The 21,886-nt window shown below is 34.1% G+C and overlaps 1 protein-coding gene across 11 annotated transcripts in view; it reads right to left on the bottom strand.

Moving 5' to 3' along the window:
* The window catches only part of LOC106181055 (cytokine receptor), a 63,034-nt gene that overhangs the window by 31,160 nt on the left and 9,988 nt on the right, over window positions 1–21,886 (bottom strand). Inside the window, exon 1 of one of the 11 annotated variants that reach the window (XM_087001067.1) lies at window positions 6,536–6,705. The exons of 9 other annotated variants lie outside the window; for them this stretch is intronic. The gene's annotated coding sequence lies outside the window, so the exon portion shown is untranslated. Of the gene's footprint in view, window positions 1–1,090; window positions 1,184–6,535; window positions 6,706–21,886 lie in introns of those variants that run through there. One more of the 11 variants, XM_013565308.2, reaches the window with a different exon arrangement.

Here is a 21,886-nt window from a genome sequence, read left to right on the forward strand (position 1 = left end):
CAAACTATAGGATTCCAGGTTTGAAGCTTCCGAAGTTGTGCTCTAGACAATATCAGACCTCTTAAACAAAATTAGTTGTGGATTTGTGGTTGCAATTGTCAAATTAATGACTTAAACCGCAATTTCATGACCTGATTGCAAAATTACCTATAGCTGCAACCAAGCTACATATTTATAGATGGCCTGGATACTAAATGGGTCACAACTCTGGTGACTGCTTTATCAAAAGCACCACTAACCAAAAATGACCTATTCTTTCATAGTCCTTATAATCTCATTTCTTCCCATTCAAACCCAACTTGGCTTTGTACTCTGGGGATATGAATATTCCAGTCACATACCTAACTTTCTCTAATAGACTTTCTCTCAAAACACACATTGCTTTTAATCACATCTGTTCAAGAATTTTCTAAATGAAGATGTTATAGGTATAGCAACCAGAATGGCAACAACTGGACCAACACAACATGACTTAACTCTATCATCTAAAAGGTAAATTGAAGACCCTATCAAAGCACATTGCGCTAGCAACTCTGTCACATACCTGACTGACCTGAACAAAAATTATTTGCATTCTTTTATAAGAAAAAAAGCACTATTTTAATACAATCGAAATCTAAATCCTTTGCGAATTGCTATAATGTATCATTTTAATAAATCTTTAAAACGTGATAATTTTTTTCGCCTCTCTAAAGATCTAAGGCAGCTTACTCCAAAACTTTGGAGCATAAATTTATGGTTCCACCATATCTATCTACATACTTTTCCAAAGCTGACAACATAAAAACAAAATTGTTTTTTAGTTGTATAGTTATCTCGGCTTTCACTTTTTTATTTCTTGTCAGAACTGTAAAAAAAAAAAAAAAGACCCAATAATATCTGAAAAATACATACATTTCCAAGTAAAGCCCCCAACAAAACTGGGATTCAGTGTTTTTCAACAGGTGTCATGTTCTCAGTCTCTGAAGCTCTCAGTCATAATGATGCTTTTTACCATGGATGACAACCATAGCAACAAGGTACACATTCCCAACCTATCTCACAAGTAATACTGTCTGTCACCTTTTAAATCACACATATCACAACTTACCAGACATGATTTGGTGCTTGTCACTTGAGAGTGAAGTATGAAGCACTGGGCCACTGCTGCACCACTTCAGATGTGATAAATATTTCCAAGAAATGAGCAAATAAAAAAAGGTATATAACTGCAAACAGCAAATGGCTTCTGTGCTCTTGCCTTACATGTTCAGAGATCAAACAATCGCAAGCTATTTTTCTTCATCAAAACAATGGTAATTCAGCACAAATACAGTAAAATCTGATAGTTCCTCCATATACTGAATCTATTAGGTTAAAGTAAATGTGTACTTGATAAAAAGAAAAAAAGGCCAGAAAAAAAGAGAAAAGATAAGTTGGCTCACAATTACCTGGGATGCTATTTATTGGAAAGAAGTAATTAAGGTTGAATAGGTCTGATTCTTTATGGAGTCTTTAATGATTTTGTAACATTTCTGCAGTAATAATACACTGAAGTGTTCCTACATAAATGTACACTGTGACATGTAGGCCAAATGTTGCTCTGGAGAAGGATTATAAAAATAAATAATTCATAGAAAATATTCCATTTGATAGAAATAAATCATAGTTAAAGTTGGTAATGTATAATTAAAACGTTAACTGAAAATTGGTAGTTAATACTTCAAAGAAAAAAATGGCTGCAATTTTTTATTGATAAATGTACTTCTTATGAAAGGAATACAGATCCTAGAAAAATGCTTATAATTGGTCTAATATTTTCCATGTGATAGCCGATCCTAGTGCATAAAAGAGTCTAACCTGGCCCTAGACAGGGTAGGGGGATTTCTAGTGCCCTTTTGGCTCGGAAAAGATTGCTTTGAATCAAATTTAACGTCTGCAGACACCGTTGTCTTTTTTTGTTACATTGAAAGAAATAAAGCAGAAAATAAATATGGCAATGCAAAAAAATTTTTTTTTTGTCAATTTTGATGCACCATTAAATTGCGTGGCATTATCACAACCAATTTCAATAATGTACTACAAGTAAGATGGACATTTAAAGAATGAAATTAAACATTGGGCTTCAGGCCCATGGGAGTTAAAAGTCACATAAGGAAAATACCAACATGTAAACAAGGCAGCAAAGCTGTCAAATGTACAGACAAAAAACAGGAAATAACTATGCACAAAATAGGCTACTGTCAATTCTGATGCAAAAGTACATTATGTTAAACTGCAAATTCAACATCAAATTTTAATTATGCTCAAGCAGCACCCAAAATTGTGTTTTCTTCTATTCTGATGCAATATTACATAATGGTTAACAGCATAATGACCGTCAATTTTTAATAATAAAATATACATGGATTTTCAGAAAATGTGACTAGCATGGGTCTTCAAGCCCGTGGAACTTCAAAGTTACACCTTGAAAATGCCAATATGTGAAAAATTAAATTTTCACAAAAAAACTGTTTAACTGGCAGTAAGAATTACCAAACAGACTGCATTGCCTACTGAAGCTGTATTTTAGTCCCATGTTTCTTTCCTGTAAGTTTGAGAACAGTAAGTGACATGGTTTTTCTTAAATGGTCATCATGGGGGCAGTGCCCAAAATAGTTTTTTTTTTTTCAAATTTTGATGCAATATTACATAATGTTTAACAGCATAATGATGAGTATTATGGATATTCAGAAAATGTTACTAGCAAAGGTCTTCAGGCCCATGGAACTTCAAAGTCACAACTTGAAAATGCCAAAATGTAAACAAGACAGCACTGTTCTGAATTTTTTTTTTCCATTTTTAACAATTTTTAACATAAAACAAAATTAACAGTTTACTGCCGTTTTTATATGATCAACTAAAAAAATTGATGAGATGGGAAAAATATCAATAGAGCAGTGTTAAATGTCCAATTTCTTCCATTCTGAGATTCTGAACATAGTGAATGTCAATGATTGAATCTGACAAACTGCAATGATATGAGTTTATTTCCATTTTTTGAAACTTTATTACACAATACAAGATAACAAGTTTACCATCATTTTTACATATGTTGTAAAGATGCAGGAAATGCCAAACAAACACTTTTACTTATCTTACTAATTAAATAATGAAACATGCATGTTAACATGCCTAAGAATTAAATCTGAGGAAATGTGAAAAAACAGCATTTCTTCAAAATAATGGCCCAATTAAGCTGATTTTTAAACTCAACCTGCGTTTTAGCAGGAATGACCACTCCTGTGAGTTTACTGACAATTGGCCTATCTGTTTTTCTTATTTTGTGTTTACAGTGTTGCATATATGCTGAAAAGTGAAAAAAAAAAGCATAACTAAAATAGTGGCCCGATCATGCCTATTTTCTAACTTGACCTGCGTTATAGTAAGATTGATTACTCCTATGAGTTTCATGACAACAGGCCTAACGGTTTTCCTTGAAATGTGTTTACAGTGTTGCATATATGCTGAAAAGTGAAAAAACAGCATAAGTTCTACAATAATGGCCCGATCATGCTGATTTTCGGACTTGACCTGCGTTTTATGGATATTCATCAGCTCTGTAAATATACAGCCAAAAAGTAAAACTGCCTTCCACTTATCGCGTTTACAATGAAAGTGCACGGCGACAGTGACAGTGACAGTGACGGCAACGCCAGCCACGACAGACGCAGGTGATGGCAATATGTACAGACACATCTGTACATATTTACTGTACTGTTTGAGAACAGTAAGTGACATGGTTTTTCTTAAATGGTCATCATGGGAGCAGTGCCCAAAATAAGTTTTTTTCAAATTTTGATGCAATATTACATAATGTTAAACAGCTTAATGACCATCAATTTTTAATAATAAAATATTAGTATCATGGATATTCAGAAAATGTGACTAGCAAAGGTCTTCAGGCCCATGGAACTTCAAAGTCACAACTTGAAAATGCCAAAATGTAAACAAGACAGCACTGTTCTGAAATGTTTTTTTTCCATTTTTAACAATTTTTTTAACATAAACAAAATTAACAGGTTACTGCCATTTTTATACGATCAACTAAGAAAATTGATGAGATGGGAAAAATATCAATACAACAGTGTTAAATGTCCAATTTCCTCCATCCTGAGATTCTGAACATAGTGAATGATTGCATCTGACAAACTGCAATGATATGAGTTTATTTCCATTTTTGACACTTTATTACACAATACACGATAACAAGTTTACCATCATTTTTACATAATCAACTAACAATTTTGTAAAGATTCAGGAAATGTCAAACAAACACTTTTATGTATCTTATTAGTAAAATAATAAGACTGTTAACATGCCTAAGAATTGAATCTGAGGAAATGTGAAAAAACAGCATAACTTCTAAAGTAATGGCCCGATCATGCCGATTTTCGAACTTGACCTGCGTTTTAGTAAGATTGATTACTCCTGTGAGTTTCATGACAACAGGCCTAACGGTGTTCCTTAAAATGTGTTTACAGGGTTGCATATATGCTGAAAAGTGAAAAAACAGCATAAGTTCTACAATAATGGCCCGATCATGCTGATTTTCGAACTTGACCTGCGTTTTATGAATATTCATCAGCTCTGTAAATATAAAGCCAAAAAGTAAAACTGTCCTCCACTTATCGTGTTTACAAGGAAAGTGCACGGCATCGGCGACGGCATCGGCATCGGCATCGGCATCGGCGACGGCATCGGCGACGACAGACGCAGGTGATGGCAATATGTACAGACACATCTGTGTCTGTACATAAAAATGAAAAATAGTCAAACTGCATTTTTTCAAGAAAAAAAAAAAACAAAACAATCAGTGATTCTTCAAAACACGATTAAGTTCAATTATAATTCATGCTTCGAAATAAGCCAATATGGTGGATTCTATGAAAATCTCTATGAGGTCCACTGACCCTTTTCAATTTTAAATTACAGCTCAGAGGTATGCATGCTTGTCATAAAACTGTGTATTTGACAGATTCCATGATCAGGAGAAATATTTTCTAATTGTAATGATATAGTGGGTAGCACTGAATCCTCACCTTAATCTTAGACATGCGAATGATCAGCAAAATCACCAAATGTGTCTGTTTCAGAAATGAGATTATATCTGACAAATATAACCCACATCATGTCACCAAGACAACCAGAAAAAACTCTTCACCAGTGATTCAAGTTTCAATATTACGCGTTTTTTAATATAATAATGTATTAATTATATGTGCATTTTTCATGAATACCATCACAACTGTATAATGTTATAGTTGGATAATGTGAATAAATACATACATACTGCTGTAAAGATGCAGGTTCAATATAGCTGCGGCTGGAATAATTATAAGTTTCACACAAGATGGCCGACACGTACCACAGGATTCACTCTAGCTGAATGACCATATATATATATATATATATATATATATATATATATATATATATATATATATATATGGTCCTAACGTCAATCAGATCTCAAATCATCCATTTTACTTCTTAAGATTTTTCTAGAAAAGGTTTGTTAATATGATAACTTCTTCAATTAACAGATAAAATCAGATTTACTGTTCCTTTATTTACTGCATTATATCTGAAATACTAGCTAGCCAATCTTAATCTGAGTGTTCTAAAACCCAGAACTAGATAAGGCTCCCTGTCAATAACAGTCAGTATCTCAGTCACAGTGATCTACAATTCTGGAGAATGAATTTGAGAGAACTGATGATTTTGATAATAACAGATGAAATGAAAGCAGTTTGTGTCAAAATAAAACCAGATATGCTGTCCTTCACTACATCTTGTTTAAAACAATCCCTTCGAAATAGTCTTATTACTATATGCATGTATGCTTCATTCCAAGCTTTAATATGGGGAGAACTATGTAAATTTCCAAATTTCATCTGGACAATGCTTTTGTATAAAGTATCAAAATAAGACCAAAAAGTATACTTCAAACAATAATGTCTATATTGGTAAATTTTGACATAAAAGATTTCAATGCTTTATCTACTCATTTTATCTTTTGTACTTAAAATGACACATCTCCTTGAGCAGGTAAGGGGTTATTAACTTTTGTGTCCATTCAGCTTCTGGATGCCTTTTCACTTAGTTTTGAGTGTTACCAAATGCACACCAAAGTTAATCACCCCTTGCTGCAGGAAGAAGTGTGTCATTCAGTTAATCTGATTGCATTCAGCGAGAGTCCCCACCGAGTTGGATTGATCTACATAGAACGATAGTTTCATTAGGAACATGCCTTTAAACAGATGCATTCACATTTTCTGCAACATCATACTGGGGGGTGTTCTCAAATCTAGATTGAAGGTACTGAAAAAAAAAAACAAGAAAAGGAAAAACATGAAAACATATCATTAAATCATTTCTCCGATTCTTCAGTTAAATCCTTGACATGATATCTGCAGATCTTTCTGGGAATCAGCTGCCAGCCAAGCTGAACAGCAAAGATTTTTTAGAACATTTCACAAATAAAATATACTAACTAATAGTATATAATACATACTTCAGGGTAATCAGGAAATATCACTCTTGTCCTTGCATATCATCCTGGGTTTAATTGCTATATTTCCACAGCTATTTTATGCTCAGACTAAGTCATAGACTGTGTTGTGGCATTTTCTGCAATTTCAAATCTCATCACAACAAGCAGTGCTTACGGTTTCATAGAGTTGCAACTTAAAAAGAAAATGTATATAGTGTTTTACATGTATATAAATATCATGATCCTTAATCTTATGAACAGGATATCTTTAGATAGTATGGCTACAGTAAACACTGAAACTGATTATGAAGTGTTTTATAAGATTTCAACTTTGACCTTGTTTTATTTTTAAGGTTGTTGTGTTTTAAAGAATGCACATATATATATATATATATATATATATATATATATATATATATATATATATATATATATATATATATATATCATAACCTCACAAATCATCAGATATATGAATATTCAACAAAATTTCAACTTTTACTGCACCATATGGAATTGCCTCTTATACAAAAGCGTGAGTCACGTTTTCAAGCACTGATATGGCACAATATCAGTACAAAAATTGTAGCCTTGCCGTATATTGACAGCACCGCTGCTAATTAACACGACATGCACTCCGGGTTTACATGTTCTTGTCATGACACTTAAAATCTTCACTTGCTATGTAGCTAGATAATTCCACATGTTGAAAACAGATACTGTCTTGGTAAGATTAACTGTATATAGTACAAATGAATATTAAATGATGAAAGAAAAAAAATGGTTATCACTCAATCTTTTCAATGGGGGAATTGTAAATTTTACAAAAACTGTAATTTTGAAGTAAATTTCTTAAAATTAGACATTTCTACTGAGTGGTAGTTACACAAAATCAAAAAGCGGGCTATTCTATAGTCCTATATTCTATGCATTAAAAGCACCACAAATACTATATCGCAATGTAACCTTTGTGATTATAAAATTATGTACCTAAAAGTTGATAATTTTGCCCATTGAAAAGATCAAGTCATTAATGAACATTATCTTCAGCTTTTTCTGTCCTTTGGCATATCAGGCCTGCCGCAAATTCTAAAGGAATTTTATGTTCTTGCAAACTCCTGCAAACTTGCTGCAAATTTTTCATCTGGCTAAGGGGCATGTTATCCAGCTTTCATCTGGGGAACTTCAAACTACTTAAAGCATTACTCACAACTTAATTCTTTCACCTGAAAACCCAAATGGTGAAAATGTTTGTAAACTAAATGTACTAAACAAAAATTGTAATTTGCTATATCTTTATCAATATGAGTCTCAGCCAAAGTCTCAGTCTTTCTTGAAACAAAATATATCTGACTTGGCCCAGTCCCAAATGAATGTATATCAAATGCACTGTTAACACCTTAAATAAGTAGATTAAGTAATTTGCAGGTAAGATGCCAATTTGACAAAGGGTGTCATAATTTTATAATTAAGCTGGGAGTGCCATACCTCTTGATTAAAGAAAGGAAGTAGATACAACGTAGCAGTGTTTTATGTTTAAATAAAATGCTAAATTGATTGCCATTAAAACATGCAACTATGCTATATATTTGCTTTTTTTGTCTCTTTAAAAAATGTATGGTGGTTTAAACAAGCCAGCATTTTACCTGTAAATTTGGTCACCTATTATGCTGTTATTTGCATTCTCCCCAATTGGAATTGGGCATAGGCAGAATTAGACTTGAATCTACCTTAATTAGGATGGAAATAATTTTAATGCTCTGAGACATAGGCAATTTAAAATGGCATGGGTGTCTGTATATCAAAAAGGAATGTCTTACATAGGACACATTTTAAATCAATCAAGTAGAGCTTGCACTCCCCCTCCACGCTTTCCGAATACATGCATCAAAACAATGGCACATTTGACTATCAGTAATATCATTTTTTTTCTTTTTTCAGCTGTTGCTTTGTTTATGAGTCTTCATGCTCATGTGCAATGTTCTGCTTTGCAAGATACCAGACAGATTAGGATGGCATATGCTTTGCCATTTCTACCCACAGGGAATTTTGTCATTTCATGGTGCTAATATATGAAAAATCTCTCTCTCTCTCTCTCTCTCTCTCTCTCAACAGATACAGTTTAGGACTCCGTTTTTGGACACAAGTGTTCCCACACAAATACATTAGTCTACATTAAACTGGGAAAGAAATAAACTTATATGTCCTTTCTTTCTAGCGTTTGCTGCTCTTGCTGTTCTTCTCTAACTGAAATCAAAGTGAAACTTGAAACCATTATTTCATTTCTTTTATTTCAATCATCCCCTAGTAATTTTATGTTCATGTATGGTAAAAATCTAAACAGTTCTTTATATAGCACACATCAAAGAGAAGGAGGCCCCTGGAATTGTGTCCTTGTAGAGAGGGTAATGGACTGTGTAAATGTTTCTCTGAGAAATTGGTAATGTGGAATTCTGATTAACAAAACATATGGAAACGCCTTCATACTTCTGACTGGTGTAGGTTTGTGACAGATCTAACTAGCGTGACTGGACAAACCACACAGACACAATTATGTTCCCTAGTTTCGACCTTACCTCATAAGGTGAATTCAATTTAATGCTTTGTTGTCTATATATAAACATTATCTCGTAAATTAAAAAATACTTAATGCTTTGTTGTCTATATATAAACATTATCTCGTAAATTAAAAAATACTTTTTTGTTTTCCTGGTGGTTTGGCGGGAAGGGCATTATTAATTTGTTAGCACAAGTGCTGAAAAGGTTTCTAGAAAAATTAATGAAAAAGATCTCTTAAGATACTTGCATTTGAATAAAATGGACAAAACTCTGACAAAAGGGTTTGATAACAATGCTTGACATTACACAAGACTAGAAAATGTGAAAGAATTCATGTAAATTGACATTAACTTTTAAGCATATCAGCGTGAAACTTAATATGTCACTTATATATATAGAAGTGACACATAAAAAATGGCAAATTTGTGCTGCTGTACAATAGACTGCAATGAAGACAGACTTCAGAAAAAAAAATAAAATAAAATAACCAGAAAATATTTGTAGATAAATTTTTTATGATTGCCAAACTACACTCATTAGTCTGCCATTATTTCTGACCCCAATATTTTTCTCCAAATCCCATAAAATTTTCTTGGTTTCTATTCTTATTTGCAAGACTTTGGGCTTTCTTGGATCATAGATCCCCACTGGGTGAGTAAATCACTTTTTGGAGATTCTCTTACATACAGCTGTCAATTTCCCAAAACAGAAGGTTTTGGATGGAATCCAAAAAGCCTTTTAAAATATGTTTTTAAAAAAATGAAAAATCTGAAATTGACTCGGATGGGTAATTATATGATTTAATTTGAGTGCAATATGAGGTCTTTTCCTAAATATCTCTAAAGCAAGATTTTACTACTGAGCCACATTATCTTCTTAACCAAGTCTCCATCCCCCACCACATACTCACTACAGACTGTGCAATTCTACAACACCTTAATTCTAAGTACAATATGACACCCTACCTAACAGCACTGAAGGTGTAATGGAAACATAGCCTGAGTACTCTCTAAGAGACAGAGGAGGCAATCAGCAATGACGTGACCATCTGGTGACAAGGATGGCATGGATCCCTTCAGGTGTGTGATTCCCTCTGGTAGTGGTGGTGACCCAGTCAGGAGATGGTGACAGCAGAAAGACATACTGTGACCTGGTTGAAAGCCCATAGGATCATGCTTAGACAGTTGTCCCTGGTAGCAGTTATTTATTACCCGCATATATCATCCATTCCCATCACGTCCCCGTTAGTGTCTCTCACCTGGTCAGGTCATCCAGAAAATATTGCGGGGGAAAAAATTTTTGATTTGGTCCTGAACCCTGACACTGCATATGCTGTCTAAACTGTCTACATACTTACCATATCTTTATATCAGCATTGTCCCCAGCTGATTGTCCCCACAATTTCGTAAGTCCAAGACTTTCCATTATTTGTGTAACCTCATCAGGTGTAGTGAACATTAATGTGACAGCAAGTAAAATATTGAAAGACATCCACAATAAGAGAATCATTCTCATGCTACAATTAACATGAAAACAATAAGCCAAAGCTTTGAAATAATGTGACTGATACATTTAAACTCTCAATTTGTCCAATCTAGCTTACAAACTAAAATTTTAACTTCATTAGGTACTTTCCTTTTTCATCGGTAAAAAAAACAAAATGTATAAAGAAACCCGATGCAGTCTAGTCTAGTCTAGTCCCTTCTTTAAGTTTAAGTGATGATGTTACAAAATATGACACAGACAAATGACTACAATTTCAGAAGGTGCTCATTGTCCATTTTTAAGAACCTTATTCAACAATGCACAAACAATCACAGTGCATAAACATAATAAATGCAGTAAGTACAGGATCAACAATAATATGAGGTGCATGCTGGCATACATGCCCATGCCTTTGTCTAGTTTCGATTTCCCGCATTATTTTATTTAATGATCACACCACCTGCAGGATATACTGGTCGAAAATGAATGAAAGCAATGCATCTATTTATTTTTTATTTTTATCTCTTTGTTTCCAAGAAGGCCACGTTTCTGAGGGTTTAGATTGGTTGTCTGTTTCAGGTTACCAATTCACTTAACCTCTTTTCCCCAAATTAACAATTGTAAAAATGATAATTCTACACAGATTATCAGTCATAAATTACAGTATACAATGTACTAAGGGTTTATTTGCAACTTGGATAAATAATACTGATGTTTGGTGTCCTCCTCGCCAAGACCACTACTAGTCACTAACGTTTCAATTGACCAATCAGTGGCCATCTTACATGTGTGTCCTCGCACATCATAGCTTTTGACATCTTAAGTCTAGTGATTAGTTTCAAATGTTAAAACACCATAATGGTTTAAAACTGATGTTATGCAGTTTAATTGTGACTAGAAGCTGTACATTTTTTAATGGCCAAATTAACGACTTAATACTGCCTGAAAGCATTATACAGTGTGAACAATTTGACCTGTTTTCATCTGGGTCTCACACTGTATATAATATTGCTGTTCTTTTTCTCAAACAAAAATTAAAACATGTACAAAGTGCATACAAAAAGTGTCAAATAAGCAGATGGAGTTCCCAGTTTATAATGCAGTGATTGCAGCAAATATTTTTACCGTTGTACCACAAAATCAGGGTTATCGCTAGCAGTAAATACTTGTAAAGCAGATTGCAAACAATCGATAGAATTTCAAGTTAAAATTTAACAGTTCTAGTGAAATGTATTATGCGTAGCAGTTGAAGTGGTTATCTTTGCAGGTATAGAAATTGCATGTCAGACATCTCAATAATCAGCTTGGTGCTCTTTTGAAGTTCTACTCTGTAAAACCACAAATCACCAAACATGCACAAAACAGCTACCTGAATAAGGTCAGTCATTTCTCCCAAGCTATTCATATGCTCAAATATACCAGTACTAGTAGTGCACCTCATGTACCACTAGAAGGGGAATCATTCAAGCAGTTTGGGTATATTTCCTGAGATAACTTCAAAATTCTGAAAATTATGATAAGCAAAACCCTACTGCATTGTGTATTGACAATAACAATTTCTTAAGACATAAGCACAATGTTATAATAATATTCAGCATAGATATTAACTTACTAGTAAAGCATAACTAAACAGCAAAGCTGACAAATGTACAGACACCATACAGGAAACAAGGCAGCACAGCTGTAAAATGTACAGACATTACGCAGAAAAAAGTGCACAAAATAATGCTTTCAAATAGCATATCCACTCTTATCCTCTTACATTATGTACTACAGGTAACATGGACATTGAAAAACTGGCAAGTGATTCAGTTCCATTTGATAGAAAACGCTAATGTATGCAAAATGAAAATTTCACACCTAAAAAAAAAAAATAATAATAATAATAATTACCGTAAATGTAAACTGATAATGTTCTGCCTTTTTACTAAGCAAAGCAACTGGGTAAATTTAAAGTAAAACAAAAATATGGTTTGGAAGTTATGGGGTGAACATCATGTGTCAGACAGTGACAGCACAGACAGACAGAACAATCAGAATGTATACAGACACTTACAGTATCTGTACATAAAAAAACAATCATCTCTGCACTCTTTCTGATACAAATGCTTCTAAATAAGGTAGGTAAACATAGTATATATCAAAATAATCTGTTCTACAGATTAATTTTCACATATCTAATATCATGTTATATTATATTAGCCCTCATTAGATCCTGATTGCAATAAACAGTGTTAACTGCAATCTCAATGGAGTAGGTGGAAAAATCTGGTGAGGTGGCAGCAGCTTTGGGAACACCTGCTACCGCGAGATATGACATAAAACATCATTCAGGTACATTTCTACACTGAAAGGTAAAGTTTCCTTGATATTGTAACACATAGATGCTTAGTTAAATCTGACAGCATTATATACACGCTATATATTTATTATCTAGAAAATTGAGCCAAAGAGGAAAAGATATTATTCAGATACAAGTATGGTTCTTCTTTAACATTCATCACAAAAACATGCATAACATTACATTCATCACAAAAACAAAGCCTAGCATAGAAAAAAATGTTTAAATCTTGCATATGAAATAACAGTTAGTGGCATTCATGGTAAACACAGATTTCAATCATGTTTATCGCTCTTTCAATACTTTCAGCAATTTCAAGATTTGTGAATGTACTATTTAAATAAATACATTTGACTTGGAATTCAACTAGCTGTTCTGAATATTCTTATCAGCTTTTTTCAGGTAAGTATTATGTTTAAAATATTGTGACGGGCAATAATAATTCAATTTTGATCAAATAAACTGTGCAATAACCTTAGCTTTACTTTTGGATAAATAATGCAACTGCAGAATAGGAGATTTTTAATTTTGCTTTTCAAAAAATCGGTTTTATGCAACAGTATTTCACTTCATCTTCCACTGGGGCCTAATGCATACTTTAAAATTACTTTGATTATTATAGGTTTAACATACAGAGCTCATTGTGACCAATTTCTGTGGAATTCTCCAAGTTTTGAAAAAAAGACCAAACTAATACTTCCTTATCTAATAGTCAGTACGTGAAAAATTATAACAAAAGATATTTATTGAAAATGCATACCAGAGAACTAAAATAATAAACACATTCTCTTTCAGGCCTACAAAATATCTTCCAAAATGATGACTTGTATTTTTTTATTATTTTTATTTATTTATTTATTTATTTATTATTATTATTGTTGTTGTTGTTGTTGTTGTTGCTGCTGCTGCTGCTGTAGTTTCCTGTTTAGATTGATTTTCTGCCACATAAATGCCTACATATACAATGTCTGGAATCTGTCTTCAAATTGAAGAATTGAGACAGTCTGAACAGAATGTAACTAAATGTTAGACTAAATGGAGATTGAAGGAAAGATTCAGTCTCCACAGAATAAAAAAATCAATTTCAAAATTTTATCTGCAAATGGTAGCATATAAAGGTGTAAAGGTGTCCCTCACAGCTTAATTTTTTTTTTTTTTTTTGGTAATCCGTATGAAAAATAATATATGCTATTCAGAAACAAATTTGACTGATATAAACACTGACTGTGTATAGCTTGAATTTTTCTCTTTGCTCACAAGCTGCTTTGTTGCAAGGTCAAGAGAATCTCCTTCCATCAGTCAGCTCACTTTATATTAATTGTCATCTAATCTAGACAAGGGTCATTTCATCTAGATGGCTGCAGAATCTCTGGCAAAAGGGATGCCCATTTCCAACCTCTGCATTTCATACAGCTTTCTACTTCACATCAGATCAATAGTGCAAATGAACAGTCCTATTAACTTCTAAAAATGCAGACATTTGCTTGATGAAATGAAGCTGATGGGAGTTTTATAGCAAAATGGTAGTGGAATCTTGAAGTGTTGGCTTGGCTTTCATTACAGTGACTGCATCTAAAAAATGGAACTGCAACACAAACATCCCACTATGCAACAAATTTTCTTCTTAAATGAAAAGATTTCTTAGCATATGTAATTTGTTTTTCAGTTTTCTGAGAGTCAACATCAACCTTTTTATGTCTATATAAAAGTACTGAAACTAATACAGGACAACTCCAACTCACAGAAACTAGTTCTGATGTCATTATATAGAAGATAACTAAAACATCATGTTTAGTTTAGTTTACTAAATTACACATTACTTAGTCCATAAATTTCAAATGCCAATGTCATCTTATCTATATAGAACAATCTTAATTTTGCGTCAAACTGACATAATGGTGTACTATGTAATATCAGTTTGATCTATGTACCTCAAACACATGATCAACAAAAGAAAAAAATGTTATGGCTATACAATAACAAAATGACCTATAAACTGCACATCATTTTTTCCTGTCCCATACTCACCACTTATTATGGAGAAGTAATCAAAGCTATCGCTGCCGTAGTTAATTAACATAGGTTGACAGCAGCCTGTATTTGGGCATAGAAAACAGACTCCAGGGAAATTCATATTAAATAATGCATTCTGATTATGTGATTTGTCTCAAAAAATTAAAAATGCTATCAATCTGAATCCCAATTTGAAGCATTTAAAAAGATCAGAGACATGGCGAAGAATCAGCTGAATTTTGTTGCAGGCAAAAAACTTAGCATCAACAGATGATGAGAGGCTTGTATATAATGTTTCTTACTCAGTCAGGTCAAAACTGGTGATCAGCTTGGGGGGAAAACTTGTTTCTGGCCAGGGCTCTGCTCAAACACCTTTCATAAACCCCAGGAATACCTCCACACAGGAGAAGGATGCACTGCTATTTGACACACCTCTAGGCGCTGCCTAGCAGTGCAGAGATATTTGTACCCTGGCTGTATTGAGGCACTCCCTTGTGGAACCAACTAGATCAGGCTTACGCACATTTCTCTAATCACCCCCAAGGCTCAGAAATCTGCGACATGGGAACTGTGAGCCTTATTGCTTTTCCAATAAAATGGAGCTTTGAAAAATGACTCTGGCAGAACATTAGTAAAAGCCTAAATACAGCCAAATAAAAGAGCTCCCTGGAGCAAGGGAACAAAGCACAAACATATTTATCACCACTTGCCCACATGGTAACATGATTGCATTGTTTCAGGCCTTGACATTCACAGTAAGGCAGCAAAAATTTAACTGGAAAGAATATAATAAAGATTGTTTAGATTAAGTCCAATACATCAAAACCAAAGCAAGCCCATTTATTTTCCCCTGAACAATGTAGCAAAACTAAACGAATCATTAATTAAACAATTACTTTTTTCCTTCACTTTATTGCTATAGGCAACAAAAAGATCCAATATATATATATATATATATATATATATATATATATATATATATATTCTTTGATACAGATAATCTGTTACCAAGGCTGTCACAGAGAATGTCATAAGATGACACTTTACAGGACTTTATAATATTATACAAGTACCAGTGTGTGTGTGTGTGTGTGTGTGTGTGTGTGTGTGTAAACTAATTTTTTTTTTTTTTTTTTGTAGTCATCTAGCTGTCAATATTACATCTACATAAAAGAAAAACAAATTTGCTATATTCAGAACAGGAAAAATAATATATATTCTTTCCCAGCTGACTGGGGACATTTAGTCCAGGGTCCAAATCTGGCTAAAATCTGTTCAAGCTGCTAAATGAGAAATTCAGCCAGTTTTGTAGGATTAATTGGACATTTTTCTTGTCACATAAAAAGCTAGTTTAAATACTAATACTTCACTCCCTTGATTTTGATTTTGAAATTCTGCCAAATCACCATATGCATGCACCCTCTTTGTTAATCATCACTTTATGATATGACAAAATCAAACTTGATTTTCAAGTGAAAAATGACACCTAAATACTAGATATATCAAATAATAATATACCATGATAGGTGATATATAATCACAATTCAGCATTTTTCAAATGCCTTAAATTTGTTTATTGAAAATGTTTAATTTCCTGTTGCATGTGTACATGAATGGACCTAATTAGATATCAGAGTTTGTAATAAATAATGTTTTTCAGGATGTTTCTGCATCTTTATTAGCTAAAAAAAACAATACCATAATTATATGTTAATAAGAAAGGCAGCTGAACAGTCAACATACTACTTCCAGGAATGGAAATGGCCGTGTTTACTTCACTACCACTTCTCTTCACTTTATCTTAAGTATTCAGGTGAATACAGCAAACAACAATCTATTCATAATTGTAAGCAAATGTTGGTTTCATGAAAGCATCATCTAGTCTCCAGAATGGATGAAAATGATACAAAATAAGAGCAAACATTTTAATTTTGCAGCATATAAACCTGTGTTTTAGTATAAACCACAACTTCTTGGCAATGTAATTAAAGGGATACACCGGATAAACACATCCAAGTTCATTACACACACAAGTACTTTCTACTCTTGTGAATCAATAAAAAAAATTACATGGTTGTACATCTTTCAATTTCTTAAACTCCTCCTTCCACGTATGCTGCCATTTTAAGCCCAAATGAATCCCAGAATGCAGTGTACCTCTGCAGTATGTGACGTTGATATAACCACACCATCATGCCAAAGCGTCAAGTATAGGCCTACTAGTAGACTCACCCTTTAAGACATCAACAAAAAAGGGCTTATTTTCAAAACTGAACGGGCATTGTAGAAAAACTATATGCTTTCTACTGGTATATAGATCTTTTTTTTTAATGATAATACATGGATGAAGATCTGTACACCTGGATGATTGGGGCTTACATTGTTATAATAATTTCTGCTGTAACTCTTAAACTCAAACTGGAGCATATCATCAATCACTAATTACTATGAGTTGGTGTTTCCTTTCAAGCCATGGTAAAAAAACTCCAAAAGAATCAACATTTTCTGGTTGCTTATTAGCATTGGAGACAGTGTTAGATAACATGCTTTCTTTCAGCACATAGATGTCCATTTTCTGACCTCTCATATTACTCATACCTTACCTGGTGCGTAATCAACTTGAACACTGCAAAATTTAATTTTTAGATATTAGTATTTTAAAACTTGATCAGTGCTAAGTACGACAGATATTAATTTCTTTTAGGCAATGTTCAGTCACTCACAGATATTAGTACTGTGAACAAAAGCTTTCATTGTGATAACCTGCAGTCTTCATTTCTACTTACTTGTCTTTTATCTTTGGAACAGCATGTTTTAATTGCAGGTTGTAAAAAGAATTTTTATTTTCTTGCATCACGTATTTTAATATATATAAATACAACTGGACAGTAAAATTATTGAGCCCCATAAGAAGGGGTCATTCAGAATAGAAAATTCGAGTATCAACTGATCCAAGGATCAAATATGGCAGACCCTACATGAAAGGAAGACTGCTTAATCCTGTAATGGTCTCTCTGCCTCTCACACGCCTCTCCACGCGTTGTCCCTGCAATTAAATCTCGGCTCCATTCTACCGGATGCGTGGGGAAAATCATAAAATCTGCCAATCTCAAAATCTGTGGGTGACTGGGAAAGTGATGTCATCTATTGTTACATCACTTCTATCCCGCTGACAACTGCTTTTAAGCCTGCCCGTGTGTTATTTTAATATATATCTGCGTATCCACGATACTGGCTAACAACAATTGGTTATCATCTTTTACCCCATTCACACTACAGTTGCAAAAATACACATTTCCATAATTCGTTTCTATTTTCGTGAGGAATCCGATTCGGTATTGCGTTCACACTCGCGAAGCGAAACCAAATCCCACGTTGAAAATTTCAGGTTTAACTTCCAGTTTTGAACACTCGCGCATGCGCCGCACAGGAAAACTCAAAATACCAACAAAAAAGTGTGACAGCAAATGTATCTCAAAAAGACATTCCAGCATTCTTGGGAAGCATAAGATGGCAAAATAAGTTTGTTGCCTCATGTTGTAGTGAGTGGTGACCTCCAAATACATTTGGTGCAATCGCTAAAGTAATAAACAAGTTCATAGATACCCGCACTCATCTGCACACATGCGCAGTAAGATCTGTACAGGTGTCGATTCTGGTAAGTTATTCGGATCGCGCTTAGAAATCCACCTCGCTTGCAGGATTGAAAATTCGCATTACAGAAATCCTCTTGCGTTCACACTACTGCATTTATTTGAATTGTGACCTAATTCGCAACTTATCCGGATAACTGAGCGTCGTGTGAATGGGGTATTTGAAAGTCTGTCCAAATATTCATATGTGTTGGATTACAATTGGGGTACTTTCATGTAAAAAGGGATGGATTTTTCTTATTATAACAAACAATTTTGTGCTTCCAAACATTGCTGTGTATTTTAAACTTTTAAATTCTTACCTGAAAATGACACTAAAACAACACTTAAACCTGGGACACAGACATACCAGTCTGTTTTGCAGCTGTATATTGTGAAAAAGAAAGCTCTCAGAATAGTATTGTCATGTTTTTTGGTCATCTCAGGGATCGGCAAACACACTAGAGAAAAACAAAAACTGCTCTTTGTCGCAAATTTTGCTGAGTGAAAATAGAAAAAAACGAGTTGTTGTGCATTACTATCGTTTTTGTTTTCAACTTCAGTACAAACTGTTATCTCCTATACACATGAACTATACAAATCATTTAAGGTCGGTGATAGGGTTAAATACGCTTAAAATCGTGTTTTTGAGTTTTTTGTGTGTTTATATTAATCAAAAAAGTATCTAACGTTGGATGTAATAATTTTTATGAATTTGCATCGCAAAATGCATCTTTTGATGAGTTTTTCAACCGGCACGCGCCCCAGTCAGGCTGACAACTAAGCCACGCCTCTGTTACTAAGGGCCGTTGCCATGAGGGGGTCGGAGCACAGTTAATGAGTTATAAGCCGATTACGTGTGCGGTAATAGGTCATAAGTCTTACATCAGCTTAGCAGCGAAGAAGTCTAGCTAGTACACTATGGGGAAGAGAAAAGTTCGTGTTAAAAGTCCCTTTCCAGAGGAAAGAAGGAAAATTTTGAGAGTAAGGCCTATGCGTGGCGGTTGGGGAAAACCGGCCCTATTTGTTCAGTCGGATGACTGATTTCTGTATACCTAATAAATGGGTGAAAGAGTTAATCGAAACGTCTAAATTAATTGACAAATGAAAGAAAAATCGATAAAAACATAAATAAAAAAAAGCTAAAAAAGGATACTTTTAGCCTAGCCTTTAATTTTTGCGATATATATCGTCGAGCGTATCTGCGACACGTTACGAAACCGGAAATGATTGTTGGTCGCCGTTTGCAAAAGGTAAATCTAATGTTGACGAAATAAAATTTTATTCTCCAAGATATGATATCATGGAGCTTGAGAGACATGCGAAAAATTGTGATTTGAATGGCCAAACAAGAGAAATCCAAGCAAAGGTTGACAGCATGATTAAAACAATAAAAATAAAAACGCATGTTAGCGGCTTTGCATTTTGCGATATTTGGAGAAAAACAATTTCAAAATCACTGATCAAGCGGGAAGAAAGAGTTCAAGTGTCCAAAAATGAAAATCACAAAAAGACCCCGAGAATAGTCAAGGCTAGCAGGTAAAAAGCAAATAGGGTCTAAGTGTCATGTGTGTAAAAATAAAATATTTATTCAAAAGCCTTCTCTCAGCCACTTTTACCGCTGAATCTTGTGCAGCTGAGCGTCTCCCCTTTATCTTAGCTGGCATTTTGAGCGAGACCGCTCTGAAGTAATCACTGGATTTTTCCGTTGATCTGACGACTACCAAGTGCCGTGCAAAATAATCCTGCAGCGTTACCCGTCAAAAAACTCGTATCAACACAAGTGACGGACACTTGCTCTCGACACAGTTTTATCTGATCACTTTGCCGATAACAAAGAAGGAATCTCTCAGGTAAAATTACTCGATTGCCGAGGAAGAGCCATTGAAACGTTCAAATGCAACTTCACACCTCTTAATTGCGGTTAAACGTAATCGCCTTTGTTAGCGCTTCCTTCTACATATCCTTGACACCCTACTGGGCATCACAAGGCTAGGGCCCTCTCCAGAGCTGTCAATGGCGGCACGCTTACATGCCTAACGAGTGGTCGGAAAATGTAACAAAAGCACGATTTTCTGCCCCTTCAAAGCACCCAAACAAAATATTTTTAGATGACAATAAGCAATGGTTCCAGCTGATCGTATAACCGATAACAGGTAAATTTGCCAGCTAAGCATTTGACTAATAAGCCCTGTTAACCAACCTGTGAACGTTTTTGGCTGTTTTAACAGCTTTCTATATTGACGAGATAAGTGAATCGCTGCCAAGTATATCTCACTATCTGAGCAACCGATCGTTACAAAAGTTGCACCTATTGTTGTTAGGAATGTGGACTACAGCATGATATCAGGGGTTTAAGAGAAAATTGTTTGTTTGAAAGATATCGCCTTTTGAAGTGAATAAGCCATTGAAATATGGGGTAATTTAACGTAAAAGATGATAAAATCAAAAGTAAATAGTTTAAGACAATTCCCTGGTACCGCGCTGAAGTGCTTTCACCCAGCTTTATGAGGCCTTTTGAATCACTTGAATAGCTGTCTTGGTTATAGAGAAAATCCCAATACCGAAAACGGCATTTTTCCCCTCAAATTGGCGCCAGAGCGTCATCCGTTGGACACTGTACTTAATCCCCGTCTTTAATTGGCCTTTTGGGAAGTTTGTTTTAATTTTTTATAAAAACTAATAAGCCCAGGGCTTTGTTTCTATGACTTTGGTCCTTTTACTATCACCGGCCTTAATTTCAGGATTTAAATTCCTGAAATACACTCTGCTTTTCATAAAACAACGTGTAAGGAAACCCTGTCATCTGAGCATGTTTTCACAGATGTTATGAACCAATCCTGTTTTGTTTCCTTCAGACTTGCATGACAGCAAAACTAAAGCTAGGGTGTAGTTTTGTTTCCCCATACAGATTCGGCCCAAGGACGTAAATAGTGGATATTTCCATTGATGACTTTATGACCAGGCCACATGAATATTAAATGAGACTAATTAAATTAGCTATAGCCAGTCCCCACTTTTTGGCGTGTAATTAAAAAAAAAAAATTTCATGTCATCACTGCTTAACCGCCGATTCAGGATCGCAGCATGCTTTTCCAACTCTGTGAAGTTAATTGTACTTTTCCCTGAGCATTTTTATGTGTTTAATATTACATTTTCCAAACGTTATGAATATAAAACAAAATACGTTGCATATTCTTAATAGATATGTTAAAAATCAGTTTCTCAAAAAAAAAAAAAAAAAAAATTCACCTTTCTGTAACTATGTTCATTTTAATTCAACAATTAATGAGAAGGAAACATACCTTTCTGGTCCATATCTCAATGAATAAACTCGGATTT

Source organism: Lingula anatina, chromosome 1 (genome assembly GCF_051362555.1).
Source record: "Lingula anatina isolate TDL-2025a chromosome 1, LinAna3.0, whole genome shotgun sequence".
Classification (NCBI taxonomy): domain Eukaryota; kingdom Metazoa; phylum Brachiopoda; class Lingulata; order Lingulida; family Lingulidae; genus Lingula; species Lingula anatina.